The sequence below is a fragment of the Amblyraja radiata genome, chromosome 5, assembly GCF_010909765.2.
Source record: "Amblyraja radiata isolate CabotCenter1 chromosome 5, sAmbRad1.1.pri, whole genome shotgun sequence".
NCBI classification, from domain to species: domain Eukaryota; kingdom Metazoa; phylum Chordata; class Chondrichthyes; order Rajiformes; family Rajidae; genus Amblyraja; species Amblyraja radiata.
The window spans coordinates 111,473,388-111,489,166 of record NC_045960.1 but is presented as its reverse complement, the minus strand read 5'-3'; the positions used below and the strand labels follow the sequence as shown (position 1 = coordinate 111,489,166).

Sequence of the window (15,779 nt, the reverse complement as noted above, 5' to 3'; positions counted from 1 at the left end):
GACCTTTCATTACACCACCTCTTTCCTGCAATAATCCCCACATCTATTAGTTATTTTAATATCCTACAAGATGCATCAATATCTATTGAGAATTTGCTCATCTCTGCTCCCCTCGGGTAGAAAATTCCAAAAATCTGTTAATCTCCGTGATAAATTTTCTTCAAGTCTCTGTTGAGATTTGTTCCAGATTCCCAATCGTTGAAAATATCATCCCTGCATCTATATATGGTTTTACTGGGTTAGATGCAAAACAAAGCATTTCACTGTACCCACCTGCAAGCGACAATTAAGTATGACATTAAGCTGGATCAACTCAGCGGGTCAGGCAGCTTCTCTGGAGAACATGGATAGGTGACGTTTCACAGAGTGCTGGAGTAACTCAGCGGGTCAGGCAGCATTTCTGGATAACATGGATAGGTGACGTTTTGGGTCGGGATCCTTCAGACTAGTTCAGACAAACTCAAAACATCACCTATCCTTTAGACTTTAGAGAAACTGAGGCCCTTCGGCCCGCTGAGGCTGTGCCGACGAGCAATCACCCCATACTGTAGCACTCTCCTACACACTAGGGACAATTTACAGAAGCCAATTAACCTACAACCATCTGTGGAGAACATGGATAGGTGACGTTTCACAGAGTGCTGGAGCAACTCAGCGGGTCAGGCAGCATCTGTGGAGAACATGGATAGGTGACGTTTCACAGAGTGCTGGAGTAACTCAGTTGGTCAGGCAGCATCTGTGGAGGTGCTGATAAAGTATTGAATCCTGTAGAGGCAAGTAAACAAAACTTGTTTCGATGAGGCATCCTCTCGATCTTCTCAACTTGAGTTAGTGCAATGTCTCATAGAAACATAGAAAATACGATCAGGAGTAGGCCATTCGGCCCTTCGAGCCTGCACCGCCATTCAATATAATCATGGCTGATGATCATATCCTGTACCTGCCTTCTCTCCATACCCCCTGATTCCCTTTAGCCACAAGGGCCACATCTAACTCCCTCTTAAATATAGTCTTCTCAGGACAATACTCATTGTTCCATTTAGGTAGCCTCTGCTCTTTTCTACAGGTAATGTCCCAGACTTCCATATATTTTAGGTGCTGCGTCACATGGACCCTTTAGCTCCTCATCTTCCTTGCTTCTTCCCGCCCCACCCTACATCAGTCTGAAGAAGGGTTTCGGCCCGAAACCTTGCCTATTTCCTTCGCTCCATAGATGCTGCCGCACCCGCTGAGTTTCTCCAGCACTTTTGTCTACCTTCGATTTTCCAGCATCTGCAGTTCCTTCTTAATCATTTGTCTTCTGAATTGCTTTGTGTATTAACTGTTAATGGTTCTTAGACAAGCTCCTGTAAATACCAATACTTTTCAATCCTGCTATATAAAAGTATGTTGCTTCAATTTTTTCTACCAAAGTGAATCGAATGTAAGATTTCGGAATGGGTGAATCTCAAAGTATTTCTGCCTTCAAACTATTGAAGCTAATGTTGTCGGCTTACCTTGTATTAGTGGTTTCATTTATTGTTGATATTTATTGATTATTGTAGCTTTGTTGTGTTGATGCGTTAATGTGCCCGTTAAACTGCAGTCAATGTTGCATTCCTTGTACAAATGACAATTAAACACTAACCTCCACACTCTTGAAGCTGTGACCATACGTGTTTTTTTTTGTTTAACAAGAATGTTCTTCGTCTGGATTCTCTTCAGCTTGACACCACATTAAATATTTTGCAAGAATTACACTGCTTAGTGCATACGTGACAATAAAAGAATTATTGAACCATTGATATTTCAGAGGTCCTTTGGGTCTAATTTGAACTGTTAGAATGGAGATGAGGAATTTATTTTGCCAGAGGGTGGTGGATCTGTAGAATTTATTGCCACAGGCAGCTGTGGATGTCAAGACAATGGGTATTTTGAAGCGGAGAGTGATAGATTCAGCCGTGATCTACTCCGAAAGGCGGAGTCGACTCAAAGAAGCCGAATGACCTAATTCTGCTCCTATGACTTACGGTGTTCATTGAGACTTGCATTGTTGTACATGAACGTTTTAAGGTTTGGACACTCGGGTGTCTTGAAATATCTTATTTTTGAGCAGAGCTTTGTTCACAAGCAAAGATACAAGGAACTGCAGGTGCTGGTTAACACAAAAAGACACAAAGTGATGGAGTAACCCAGCTAGTCGGGACCCTTCCAACGGCATTTCGTTTGGACCTCAAGGGGTCCAAATGACAATAAATTGAATTGTATTGTATTGTAGTCAGGCAGCATCTCTGGAGAACATGGATAGCTGACTTTTCAGGTCGGGGCGCTTCTGACTGAAGAATTATGAGTCTGCAGAAGGGTCCCGACCCGAAACGTCATCTATCCATATTCTCCACGGATGCTGCCTGACCCTTGAGTTATTTCAGCAATTTTTTATTGGAATAAAGTCTCTCCTGGTGCAGGAGTTTAGATTTCTGGACAACTCGGGTAAACAAACATCGGTGGTTAGTATTGAATCCGGGTCTTTGGCGCTGAAAGACAGCACCTGTGCCAACCTGTTGTGAGGAAGATGAGTGTGTATTTACTTCTTATTTCTGTAGCCTGTGTCCGAAGTGGATTGGCAGGCAGATTAAAAACACTTCCCGTCGGAGAGAGAAAGCGGCCAGACTTGGGCCAAGTAGCAGCTTCACAATAGACAATAGGTGCAGGAATAGGCCATTTGGCACTTCGAGCCAGCACCGCCATTCATTGTGGTCATGGCTGATCATCCACAATCCACAATCAGTACCCCGTTCCTGCCTTCTCCCCCTAAATGGTTTACTCCTTATTCTTAAACTGTGGCCCCTGGTTCTGGTCTCCCCCAACATCGGGAACATGTTTCCTGCCTCTAGTGTGTCCAAGCCTTAACAATCTTGTATGTTTCAAAGATCTCCTCTCATCCTTCTAAACTCCAGAGTGTACAAGCCCAGCATATGACAGTCCCGCCATCCCGGGAATTAACCGTGTAAACCTACGCTGCACTCCCTCAATAGCAAGAATGTCCTTCCTCAAATTAAGGGACCAAGACTGCACACAATACTCCAGGTGTGGTCTCACTAGGGCTCTGTACAACTGTACACTTGGTCTACACAGATCTCATCATACTTAAACACTTTCCATATCATCTGCTCTCTCAGGTGTTACCTCTGAAAGTGGCGTCACGGATGGACAGGATGGTGGAGAAGGCTCTTGGCGCATTGGCCTTCAACTAGGGAATTGTGTATTTCAGTCAGGTTGTTATAAATGTATAATTATCTATACTATTACTAAAATTCTCATTGTGACCACTTCAGGTCTACGTTGTAAATGCATTTGCGCAAAAACGCTACCCTGTATAGCTATGATTTTTTTTCGCCATCTCACCATTCTCCTCTGCTCCAAGCGCCCCAAATTTTGTTCTGATCAGTAAAATAATAAAAAAGTTAATGAATGTTTTTTAAAAATCGTGAGGTTGGTGTTCTCGCCTGTCAGTCACCATGAAGGTAACGCCCCTTCCGGGGCCAGGAGAATAAAGCCCCGGAGGCCGGTCGTGAGTCAATCAGCCCGGAAGGTCGTGAGAGTTGAGTCCAGAACTGGGAGTCTACGCCTTCCTGACTGAACTGTGAGTCTACAAGCAGTTAGTGAGCGTTGAGTCCAGAACTGTGAGTGATCCAGCCGTTAGTGAATGTGAATCTACAAGCCACAGAGAGTGTCTCACTCCGAAAGTCGCGCTCAGTCCAGAAGTCCGAACTTAGTCCAAGGCCGTGAGTCAGGCGCGAGTAGATTCAAGAGAATTTTACTGTAATATGTCCCGGATGGGTGTGTGAGAGAGATGGAGGGTGGGTGGGTGTGTGTGAGATGGAGGATGCGTGTGTGGTGAAGGGCCGGTGTGTGTGTGTGCGTGTCAGATGGAGGGTGTGTGATGGAGTGTGTGTGTGAGCCCACCAGCCGTGAGTGAGTAAAGTGCCAGCCCACCAGCCATGAGTGAGTGAAGTGCCAGCTCACCATCCGTGACTGACTGAACGGCGAGTCCAAGAATACGTTCGGCCCACAATGTCCATACTAGCCCTCTGGAAACCAGTCTCTGGCTTACAACACGCATACTAGCACTCCAGAAAGTGCGTCCACACCCCCACTGGCCACCAATATTGGAATTGGTGGAGAGGTGGAATATTGCGTTGGGGGACCAGCCCTCCCGTGTGAACATGGGGCCCAACTGGTCCCACTTAGTCTAGTTACATTTATTGATCGCTGGTCAGGACATTGAGGTTGCATTTGGAGCATTGTGTTCAGTTTGGGCGACCCTGCTCTTATATTTGATTAGGGCACACATGTCATGTAAGTTCACAATAATTGGTAGGTTTTTGAAAAGGGTAGGGGAGTGATGGAATTTTGGCATGTATGTCCACAATTGTACGATAGTGATTCAAAAGATAATTTCCTTTCATATCTGAGGCATTGAAATAAATGCACATTGGTAATTCCAGAGTTCTATAAATCAGCATTTGACCTACAGCTAGAGTACTATGTATAATGTGGTCAACTCTGAATGCCTTGACTTGAATCAGCACCACCACCACCTGCAACTGGATCCTCAACTTCCTGACTCATAAATCACAGGTAGACAAAAGTGCTGGAGAAACTCAGCGGGTGAGGCAGCATCTATGGTGCGAAGGAAAACCTTTCGGGTAGAAACCATTCTTCAGAACGTTTACAGATGACACCACTGTAGTGGGCCAGATCTCAAACAATGACCAGACGAGAATACAGGAAGGAGATGGGCTGCTAAAGCTGGTTTTAAGATGACCGCCTCCTCTTTGATGTCAGCAAACTGAAGGGGCCTGTTGTTCAGTTAAAGAGCTGGCATGCAATCGTAATCAGCATCTTCCTCAGTCATGTAGGGCGCACGCAGCGTCTCGACGGCGTACGCCTTGCGCGATGATGTCAGGCCACCCCCTCCCCTAGCAACCGTGCGTTGCGGGAACAGACCCAAAGGGTCTGCACTTGGTCTAGTTAGTTATAAAGTTGAGCTTAGGCGCAGCAAATAAGGAACACACTTTTCCCTTGGTAGAGGTGTCAGTAATTATCTGGCAGAGTTGAGGTGCCTGGTAAACGGTTGAAGACGGTTGGAAATCTCTCTTCCCAAGAGAGATGATGGGAATCTGGAACACTGAGCTCAAAAGGCTGCTTGAATCAAAAAACCCTCACTACATTTATGAAGTAATTGGATAGTCGTGAGTTATTAAGCTGTAAAATTGGTATGTTGGCTAGTTGGAAAACATTGTTCAATATCAACGTTTGGGCTCATTTCATTGAAATCTCAATATTTGTTGCTAACTATAGAACCGCTTACCAGGGAAGAACAAAGTCATGAGAGATGATGCATGTACAATTGTAAACGCCAACAACACAATTCCAACATCCTGTGCCCTATTAGGAAGAGTTAATCAGTGGAAATTGAAATTGAAGTTAAGGGGGAGTGCATACTGTCGTTGTGTCCTTGGGCAAGACACTTCACCCACCTTTGCCTGTGTGTGTCCTTGGGCAAGACACTTCACCCACCTTTGCCTGTGTGTGGATGTAATTATGTGAAGCACTTTGGGGTCAATGCAAGTTGACTAAAAATGTGCTATATAAATAAAGAAATTTAATTTAATTTTTAATTTAATTTAAATTTAATTTAAAATAATCACATCTGCATTGTTATATTCTTTAGTACTTGGTGTCAATTGATCAGATCAAGGAAGGTAGACAAAAATGCTGGAGAAGCTCAGCAGGTGAGTCGGCATCTATGGAGCTAAGGAATAGGCGACGTTTCAGGTCGAGACCCTTCTTCAAACTGAAGGCTTCAGACTAACATTGTGTTTAGGTTATTTTAAAGAAAAAACAGGATTTTCATTGAGAATTTCATTTTTTTTAAATGGTGGGGGGGAGTGGGCTGGGGGGGGTGGGGAGTGGGGGATAGTGGGAGAGGATGGGGATAGAGGGAAATGAGTGGGGGAGCAGGGGGATAGAGGGAGAGGAGGGGGAGGGGAAAGTGGGAGAGGAGGGGGAGTGGGAGGAGGGCAGTGGGGGATAGAGGGAGAGGAGGCGGTAGGGAGGAGAGAGAGGTTATGGAGGGAGTGACTGAGAGGAGAGGGAGGGAGAGAGTAGGGGAGGAGGAGAGGGGAAAGAAGATGGAGGGTGAAGAGGAGGTGGATGGGAGTGCTGGGGAATGGAGGAAGATTGGGGTAGGCAGAGTGATGGCGAGGGGGAAGGGAGGGGGTGAGCGGATGAAGTAGAGGAGGGTTGATGGAGGGTGGGGAGAGGGAGGATAATGGGGGAGGGGAATGGAGGACTGAAGAGGGAGAATGAGGTGCTTTCACATTGATCTTATATTTTACAAGTTATTGCCATGTTAAACTTTAAAAACGTCGCAGTCGCACTCCCACTTGCCGGCCGTGCCTGTTCAGTTAGGTGAGGGTTGCGTGACTTGCGTCCCAACTGGGATCTCTGGCGTCACATCGGGAGAATGAAATCGGATGTGTCAGTATTACAGCTGAGCCAAGGGGAATACCTCAAGATGCACGAGGGAGGAGCTGGCAAAGATTGATTGGAAAGGGGTTTTAGTGGGAATTACGGTGGAGCAGGAATTTCTGCGGATAATTCGGAAGGCGCAGGATCATTTCATTGCAAAGAGGAAGAAAGATTCCGGGGGAGAATAAGACATCCATGGCTGACAAGGGAGGTCAAGGACAACATAAAAGCAAATGAGAAAGCATATAACCACCAGGGGCGCCGTACGATTGGCAGCCTCACCGACAGTCTCTGTTTTTTCGTCTTATATTGTTATTTTTAGTGTGTTTTGAAAGTTTGTTTTAATGGTCTCTGGTTTGTGTTATGTGGGGAGACGGCCAGGAGAAACTTTTTTCCAGTTTCTCTGGTCACTCTGCGGCCTACCATCGATGGAGCTGGAGGCCTCCTCAGACTGACCTTGGGCGCCACCGCGGGGCGTGGACTTACATCGGAGTCGATTCCTTGCCTGCGGTCTTTTACATCGGGAGCTCGCATTCTCGGGAGAGGCCGTGGATGTCAGGGGCTCCAACGTCGCGGAAGGTTCGACCAGCCCCGACGCGGGGTTCGATCGACCGACGCGGGGGAGCTGACATCCCCCCCCCCCCCCCTGATGCAGGAGCAGATCGCCTCGGCGCAGAGGTCCCGACTGCCGGTTACAGGAGTCAAGATCGTCCTGTCAACGGAGGGCTCGAGGCCCCCGACTGCGAGAGGATAAAGAAGGGAAGAGATTACACTTTTTTTCGCCTTCCATCACAGTGAGGATTGTGGAGGAGTCACTGTGGTGGATGTTTATGTTAAAATGTATTTTGTGTATTCTGTTGTTTTTTATTTGTATGACTGACTTGGCAAATGAAATTCCTTGTATGTTGCAAAACATGGTTGGCTAATAATGTACTATTGCATTGTATAACATTGCAAAGATTAGTGGGAAGCCAGAGGATTGAGATTTGTTTTAAAGAACAACAAAGGGTAACTAAAAGAACAATACGGCGAGAAAAGATGAAGTAGGAATGTAAACTAGCCAATAATGTAAAAGATGATAGTGAGAATTTCTACGGATATATAAAGAGTAAAAAAGAGGCAAGAGTGGATGTTGGGCCGCTGGAGAATGATGCAGGAGAAGTGATAACGGGAAATCTAGAAATGGAAGAGGAATTGAATAACTTTTTAGCATCAATCTTCACAATGGACGACACCAGCAACGTGTCTGTAATACATGCCAGAGAGTCAGTGGGTGGAAGTTAGTGGAGTGGCGATTACTAAGGCGAAGGTGCTTGGAAAACAGAAAGGTCTGCGGGTGGAAAAGTCACCTGGACCAGATGGACTGCACCCCAGGGTTCTGGCCTCAGAGATTGTGGAGGCATTAGTTGTGATATTTCAAGACTCACTAGAGTTAAGAGTGGTTCCTGAAGATTGGGAAAATTGCAAACTATAGGCCGGTTAGCCTGACTTCGATAGTAAGATTTTAGTCAATGATAAAGGATGAGTTATGCAGTACTTGGAAGTCCCCAGGGCTGGATGAGATTTATCCCAGGCTGCTGTGGGAAGCAGAAGAAAAGATAACTGGCACTCTGAAATTTTTACGCCTTCATTGGCTACATGTGAGGTACCAGGTGACTGTTTATTTTAGAGATACAGCATGGAAACGAGCCCCTTCGGCACACGGTGTCCGCACTGACTATTGATATCTCACTTTCTCTCGCTCAGGTTTCTCATTGGAGATATCCTCATTCTTCAGGGAACGGGGGTTCCCCTCTTCTACTATAGATGAGGCTCTCACCAGGGTCTCTTCTATACCCCGTAACTCTGCTCTCACACCTCATCCCCCCCCCCACTCGTACAACAAATAATCTTCTGACATTTTCGCCACCTCCAACGGGATCCCACCACTGGCCACATCTTCCCATCTCCTCCCCAGTCTGCTTTCCGCAGAGACCGCTCCCTCCGTAACTCCCTGGTCAATTCGTCCCTTCCCACCCAATCCACTCCTTCTCCTGGCACTTTCCCTTGCAACCGCAGGAAATCCTACACTTGTCGCTTTACCTCCCCCCTTGACTCCATTCAAGGACCCAAGCAGTCTTTTCAGGTGCGGCAGAGGTTCACCAGCACTTCAACTCCCCCTCCCATTCCGAATCCGACCTTTCTGTCCTGGGCCTCCATAGCCAGAGTGAGTACCACTGTAAATTGGAGGAGCAGCACCTCATATTGTGCGGTATGAACGTTGATCTCTAATTTCAGGTAGTCCCTGCTTTCTCCTCCCCTTCTCAGCTCTCCCTCAGCCCACTGTCTCCGCCTCTTCCTTTCTTCTTCCCACCACCCCCACATCAGTCTGAAGTAGGGTCTCGACCCGAAACGTCGCCTATTCCTTCGCTCCATAGATGCTGCCTCACCCGCTGAGTTTCTCCAGCATTTTTGTCCACCACTTTCTCTTCTGCTCCCTACATGCTCTGGGCACTATTATAGAGGCTAACTAACCACACACATCCACACACCTTTGGGATGTGAGAGGAAACTGGAATACCCTGAGGAAACTCGCTTGTTGGCAGGGGAGCATGCTGACCGGTTGAATCGTGGCTTGGTTCGGCAATTTGAGCGCCCTGGAGAGGAAAAGACTACAAAAAGTAGTAAACACTGCCCAGTCCATCATCGGCTCTGACCTCCCTTCCATCGAGGGGATCTATCGCAGTCGCTGCCTCAAAAAGGCTGGCAGCATCATCAAGGACCAACATCATCCTGGCCACACACTCATCTCTCCGCTACCTTCAGGTAGAAGGTACAGGAGCCTGAAGACTGCAACGACCAGGTTCAGGAATAACTACTTCCCCACAGCCATCAGGTTACTAAACTAGGCTCGGACAAAACTCTGAACCTTAATAGCCCATTATCTGTTTATTTGCACTTTATCAGTTTATTTATTCATGTGTGTATATATTTATACAATAATATATGGACACACTGATCTGTTCTGTAGTCATGCCTACTATGTTCTGTTGTGCTGAAGCAAAGCAAGAATTTCATTGTCTTATCAGGGACACATGACAAACTCTCTTGAATCGTGAATCTTAAGAACGTGTAAATCCCACACAGACAGCACCCAAAGTCAGGATTGAATCTGGGTCTCTGGCGCTGTGAGACAGCAGCACTACCAGCTGGTAAATGTGGTCCTCTTTTCCTGGAATGCTCTGCCTGAAAGAGTGGTGAAAGCAGAGTCACTAACACCATGTACGAGGTCAAGTGTTGGTAGGTGACAATAGGTGCAGGACAGGCACGTGCCGTGAGTAATTAGCCAGGGTAGGCTGTGATTTTTTTAAAATCTTGAAAACCGCGTATGCGCAGATTATTTTCTCCCCGGTGACCTGTCAGACGTCTTTTTTTTTAAATCGTGGAAACCGCGCATGCGCAGATTGTTCTCTCCCCGGTGAGCTGTCAGTCGACTTTATTAAAAAAATCATGAAACTTGCGCATGTGCAGTAGGCTGGTGCACATGCACGCAGTCCACAGTGTAAAGGCAGAATTTCAGCTGCCTTTACGGACCGTTCCCACTGATGGCTTGAAGCAGCGTCGACGGCACATGAGTAGCACATACTTCAGCGTTTAAAACGTACTGCTGATGAAAGGCACGGGAGAATTATGCCTCACTAAGAGATCGATCTCTTAGAGAGGCATAATTCTCCCGTGCCTTTACTATTTATGACCATTTTATATATGTTTTATATATATATTATAATTTTAGTCAGGGTAGGCACTGCCTACCTTGCCCACCCTGACGGCACGTGCCTGATGCAGGAGTAGGCCATTCGGCCCTTCGAGCCACACCGCCATTCAATGTGCTGGATTATGACGGATGGGTTTGCACTTGTTGCTGGGGATGGAGTGACCCAAATGGCCTGTTTCCTTGCTCAAGGGCACAATTGGCAGCCCCGCCAACAGTCTTTTTTTTGTCTTTTTTATTTCTAGTGTGTGTTAAAAGTTTGTGTAAATGTTCTCCGGTTTGTTTTATGTGGGGAGAGGGGTCGGGGGAAACTTTTTTTTCCAATTTCTTACATTGCCGGAGATGCGATTAATTTTCAGATCTCATTTTCCGGTTGCTCTGCGGCCTACCATCCATGGAGCTGGAGGCCTCTTCGGACTGACCTTGGGCCCCACAGCGGGGCGTAGACTTACATCGGAGTCGATCCCTTGCCTGTAGTCGCTCCAACCGCGGCCTGCGGACTTTACATCCGGAGCTCGCCGTCTCGGGAGAGGCCGTGGATGTCGGGAGCTCCAATGTCGCGGAAGGTTCGACCAGCCCCGACGCAGGGTTCGATCAACCGGCGCGGGGGAGCTGACACCCCCCCCCCCGATTCAGGAGCTGATCGCCTCGACGCGGAGGGCCCGACCGCCGGCTACGGAGGTCAAGATCATCCCGTCAAGGGAGGGCTCGAGGACCCCGACCGCGGGAGAGCAAAGGGAAGAGATTGAACTTTTTTTTTCGCCTTCCATCACAGTGAGGAATGTGGAGGAGTCACTGTGGTGGATGTTTATGTTAAAATGTGTTTTGTGTGCTCCGTTGCTTTTTATTTGTATGACTGACTTGGCAAATAAAATTCCTCGTATGTTGCAAAACATACTTGGCTAATAAAGCATTATTGTCATTGTGTTGTCTTGTCTGTCTCCGCCACCCTTTTATTGTGGTGAACAAGTTCAGGTTGGTTGACCTGCTCATGTTTATGTTCTGGGATTCAGAACAATGTTTGGCGTGTTATCGAGTCATACAGTGTGGAAATCGGACCTTCGGCCCAACTTGTCCACAACGACGAACATGTCCCATCTACACTTGTCCCACCTGCCTGATTTTTGCCCATGTTCCTCTAAACCTGTCCTATCCACGTACCTGTCTAAATCTTCCTTAAAACATTGTGATAGTACCTGCCCCAACTACCACCTCCGGCACATCGTTCCATACACCCTTTGTGTGAAAAAGTTACTGCTCAGATTCCTATAAAATCTGTTGAACTGCTATTTAGAAATGTCTAGGAACTCAGATTATCAGTGTAGACCAGGGGTCGGCAACCTACGGCCCCCGGGCCGAATGTGGCCCTTAGCCCGAAATCATCCGGCCTGCAGGCGGATATTTACCCCCGTTATCATCCGGTTGCCCTGAGCAGCGGCCTCGAGCGGCGAGCTCTGGCTGTACCGCATGTTGCGCAAAGCCACCGGCACGGCACGGCCCGGCGCCTTCTGTGAACACGTTTAAGAAAGAACTGCAGATGCTGGAAAAATCGAAGGTAGACAAAAATGCTGGAGAAACTCAGCGGGTGAGACATGCAAGGATTGCATGAGGCAGCCTCACCCGCTGAGTTTCTCCAGCATTTTTGTCTGCCTTCTGTGAACACGTGATTTGATGCCTGCCATCCGGGGCGGGATCAATGTGTACACGTGATGGGTGTGGCCCGCCATCCGCTCACAGACATGCGTCCCGGCCCCTATGCAGAACAAGGTTGCCCACCCCTGGTGTAGACTAAGCCTTAGAAAGACATTGAAATGTAAACTGTAAATAATGCCATATGAATTCTGTAATTCCGTTTGCCCTATTTGTAACAGCTATGCATAGAACAGTAGAGGACAGGAACAGGTCCTTCTGCCCACAATTTCTTTGCCGAACATGATGTCAAATAACCTCTTCTGTCTGCATGTGATCCGAGCCCCTCCGTTGCCTGCATAACCATGTGCCTATCTAAAAGTCTCCTAAATGCCACTATCATATTTGCTCAACCACCAGGCACCCACCACCCTCCGTAAGAAAAGAAAAAAAATATTGCTGCGTTCATCTTTAGACTTTGCCCCTCTTACCTTAAGCTATAACCTCTCCCGGTGGCTCAGCACTTCAACTCCCCCTCCCATACTGAAATCCGACCTTTCTGTCCTGGGCCTCCTTCATGGCCAGAGTGAGGCCCACCGTAAATTGAAGGAGCAGCACCTCGTATTTCGGTTGAGTAGTTTACACCCCAGGGGTATGAACCTTGACTTCTCCAATTTCAGGTAGTCCCTAGTTTCTCCTCTTCCTTTCACCTTCTTTCCCCCTCCCCTTCCCAGCTCTCCCTCAGTCCACTGTCTCCACCTCTTCCTTTCTTCTTCCTGCCCCCCCACCACACCCTCGCATCAGTCTGAAGAAGGGTCTCGACCCAAAACGTCGACTATTTCCTTCGCTCCATTGATGCTGCCTCACCCGCTGAGTTTCTCCAGCATTTTTGTCTACCCTCTAGTACGTCATCTCCACTGTGGGGGGGAAAAGGGTTCTGTCAACCATTGGATTGCAATTCTTGATAACTTGAATACTACAACTAGGAGATGTAGTCTAAAACTAAAAACATGGTGAAATCTAAAAATAAGAGGAGAATCTGACATGCTCGGAATTTAGTGTTACCGTTAAATGGTATTTAGTATTTCCAAAAATGACGGGGGGTTTTTAAAAACATGTTTAGACTTGTTTTAATGTTGGTTGCCATTTGTATTTCTTGTATCTATCACAATAGGTATTGTGGCATGTGACTGAACGGTCATTTAAAAGAACGTTTTTAGACATGCAACAATGCATGGGGCCGTGATGTTGACGCAATCTCCCCTGCTTTCACGCATTTAAATCTTTTGATTTACGAGCTTAATTATGTTCCCTGTGGAATTCAACGCATTTAGTATTTTTCACAATGTTTTCGGCAAGAAGGTCATTCAGTTTGATCAATCACTTGCTCACGAGTGATTTTCCAGCTAGCTCCATTCCCCACCAGCCTCCTGAATGGCCCGTACAGATACGTTTCCTTCAGCTACTTATCCAAATCCCCTTTGAATGTTATAAAATTACCTTCACTACTATCCTTGGTTTTGATCTCCAGCCTCTAACCATTTGCTATGTTTAAATATATACTATACCCGTTGGGTCCCAGTCACACGGGAGCCCTGGTCCCCCGACGCAATATTCCACCACTCACCCATAGTCCCCACGGGATGCCTGGACCCACAACACAACCCGTTCCCCAAGGCAATATTCCACACCACTGACCCGTTTACCCAACGCACCAGTTGGCCTTATTAAAAATTGAGTGTACTGTGACTTTAAAATATTTTTTTAAATGAACCTTCCCTCCATGCTGCCAGGAATTTAAAAAAAGGAATAGCAACAGCACTTTCTAGTGCTGGCATCCATACTGCCGGGGCGGGGGTCAAGAGCCAAGAGTGTTTTATTGTCATATGTCCCAGATAGGACAATGAAATTCTTGCTTGCTTGGCTGTAGGGAAGAAGCTGTTCCTGAACCTGGACATTACAGTTTTCAGGCTCCTGTACCTTCTCCCCGATGGCAATGGTGAAATGAGTATGTGGCCAGGATGGTGTGGGTCTTTGATTGTTAAACTGAGTTCTTTTGCCAGTCTAATTCAAGAAAACTTGATTCAAACCATTGCTGCTGTTGAAATCGATTCTTTATTCTGACAGCGCTGGATAATTCTTTAAACCTTCCAACACAGAGCTGGAAGCTCCAGGTCAGGTCCAAAGAGCTAGTAACTTTGGTACAAACTTAACGCATTATACAGGTATTAAACAATTATGGTACAGAAGGTGTGGCAAACTATTAACCAATCATTATGGTTTACCATACATTAGCTTATTTGCATTAACCAATCAACTAAATCCTTTCCAGTGATTTGACAACACGTGTAATCACATGATTTTCCCTTTTCTGGCCTCTTTACAACCCTTGCTTCCTCTGTGGTTCTCTTTACTATCTTTGTCCAAAATCATTTTATTTCAATGAAGTAAAACCACAGAAATATAAAATCAATTCTCAGAGACCACCTCTCAGAATATAAAATACACATCATACAGCAATTACACACTACATACACACAAACATATATTTTCACTTTTGGAAATAAAGTTATTTCTAAAACTTCAGATTTAAACAAAGTCTAATACTTACAATCCTAATTAAAACACAATATACTTCACAAATAATTTCCCATACAACTACATAGCTTAAAATACAGTTACAAAGATTAAATATGAGTTTTGCCCCATTCTTACAAAGTGGTAAAGACTTAAGTTATTTCTAATCACACAATTCCCAACGCCAAGCACACAAAGGCCATATACTTGTCGCACTTGATAAATTATAATTGCTTCTTGCCAAGCTCGGGTCTAGTTTCATTCTGAATTACCTCCCCCTACTATCTCTGGAGAAAGGGAATGTAAGGCCTCTTTATGACCCTCACTAATAGCATTCCACACAGCAAATGGAAGATTACTATATGCAGACCCCAATCGTTTGACTTAGATCAAAACAGAGTTACTTTCTCAGTTTTCTATAAACATAAGAAATCGCCCTTATACAAAGGTCACACAACCATCACCTATGCCTTATCTCTTATCTCAACATAAATACATTTAAACAGCACAAACCAAATCACAGACTATTATCTAGCCTTGCGGTCTAAGACCCAACACAAACAACTATAAACTCTCTGCGACACACCAGAGCTCAAATATGTGTCACAAAGAAAGAACAACTTGTGCCTATGTCCTGGGAAGAGACCGCTTTAACAACCTACACTCTAAACACCAAACTAAACCAAATACAACTTCTGACAGCGTTATAGCTGCTTCAAAGCAAACAAAGCTATGCCTATTCAGATCAACATTTCCATGTTATGATAAGCCATCTGTTCTATGTGTTCTTTGTACTTTATTTCTTTGTGGGGACATGTATTTCTGAAAACCCCAACTCCAAGCCCTTCTCTTGCAACTTAACATAAGTTCCTCACACGAAAGTTATCTGAGCAATTCTATTATATAATATTTCCTCATGATGATGGTGGCTGCCTTTTTGAGGCTTCAGGTGAGAAGAGGGGGCGGGGGATGTGAATAACCCCTGGGGGAGGGGGCGGGGGAGGTGTTGGCTGTCTTTTTGAGGCGACACGGATGGTGAATAACCCGGAGGGGGCGGGGGTGTGGCACTCGGCAACTTGAGAGCCCATTGTGATTGGTGCACTGAGAGTGGCATTGTGACATCATCATTGGAAGCGCCTGGAAAAAGGCTGTGTGTGAGAAGCGGTATTTGGCTTTATTTTTTAAACTTTAATCGTGAATAACTTGTGAAATATAGGATAAAATCTTAAGTGAACCTGATTAAGACGTGGAGGGGGAAAATGTGAGTCAGAATATGTACAAACATACGTAGCGGATAACGTTTTGA

The 15,779-nt window shown here is 46.0% G+C and overlaps 1 protein-coding gene across 7 annotated transcripts in view; it reads left to right on the top strand.

The window, feature by feature from the left end:
- Positions 1 to 15,779, top strand: part of amd1 (adenosylmethionine decarboxylase 1) — a 63,630-nt gene that overhangs the window by 26,269 nt on the left and 21,582 nt on the right. The window lies entirely within an intron of this gene.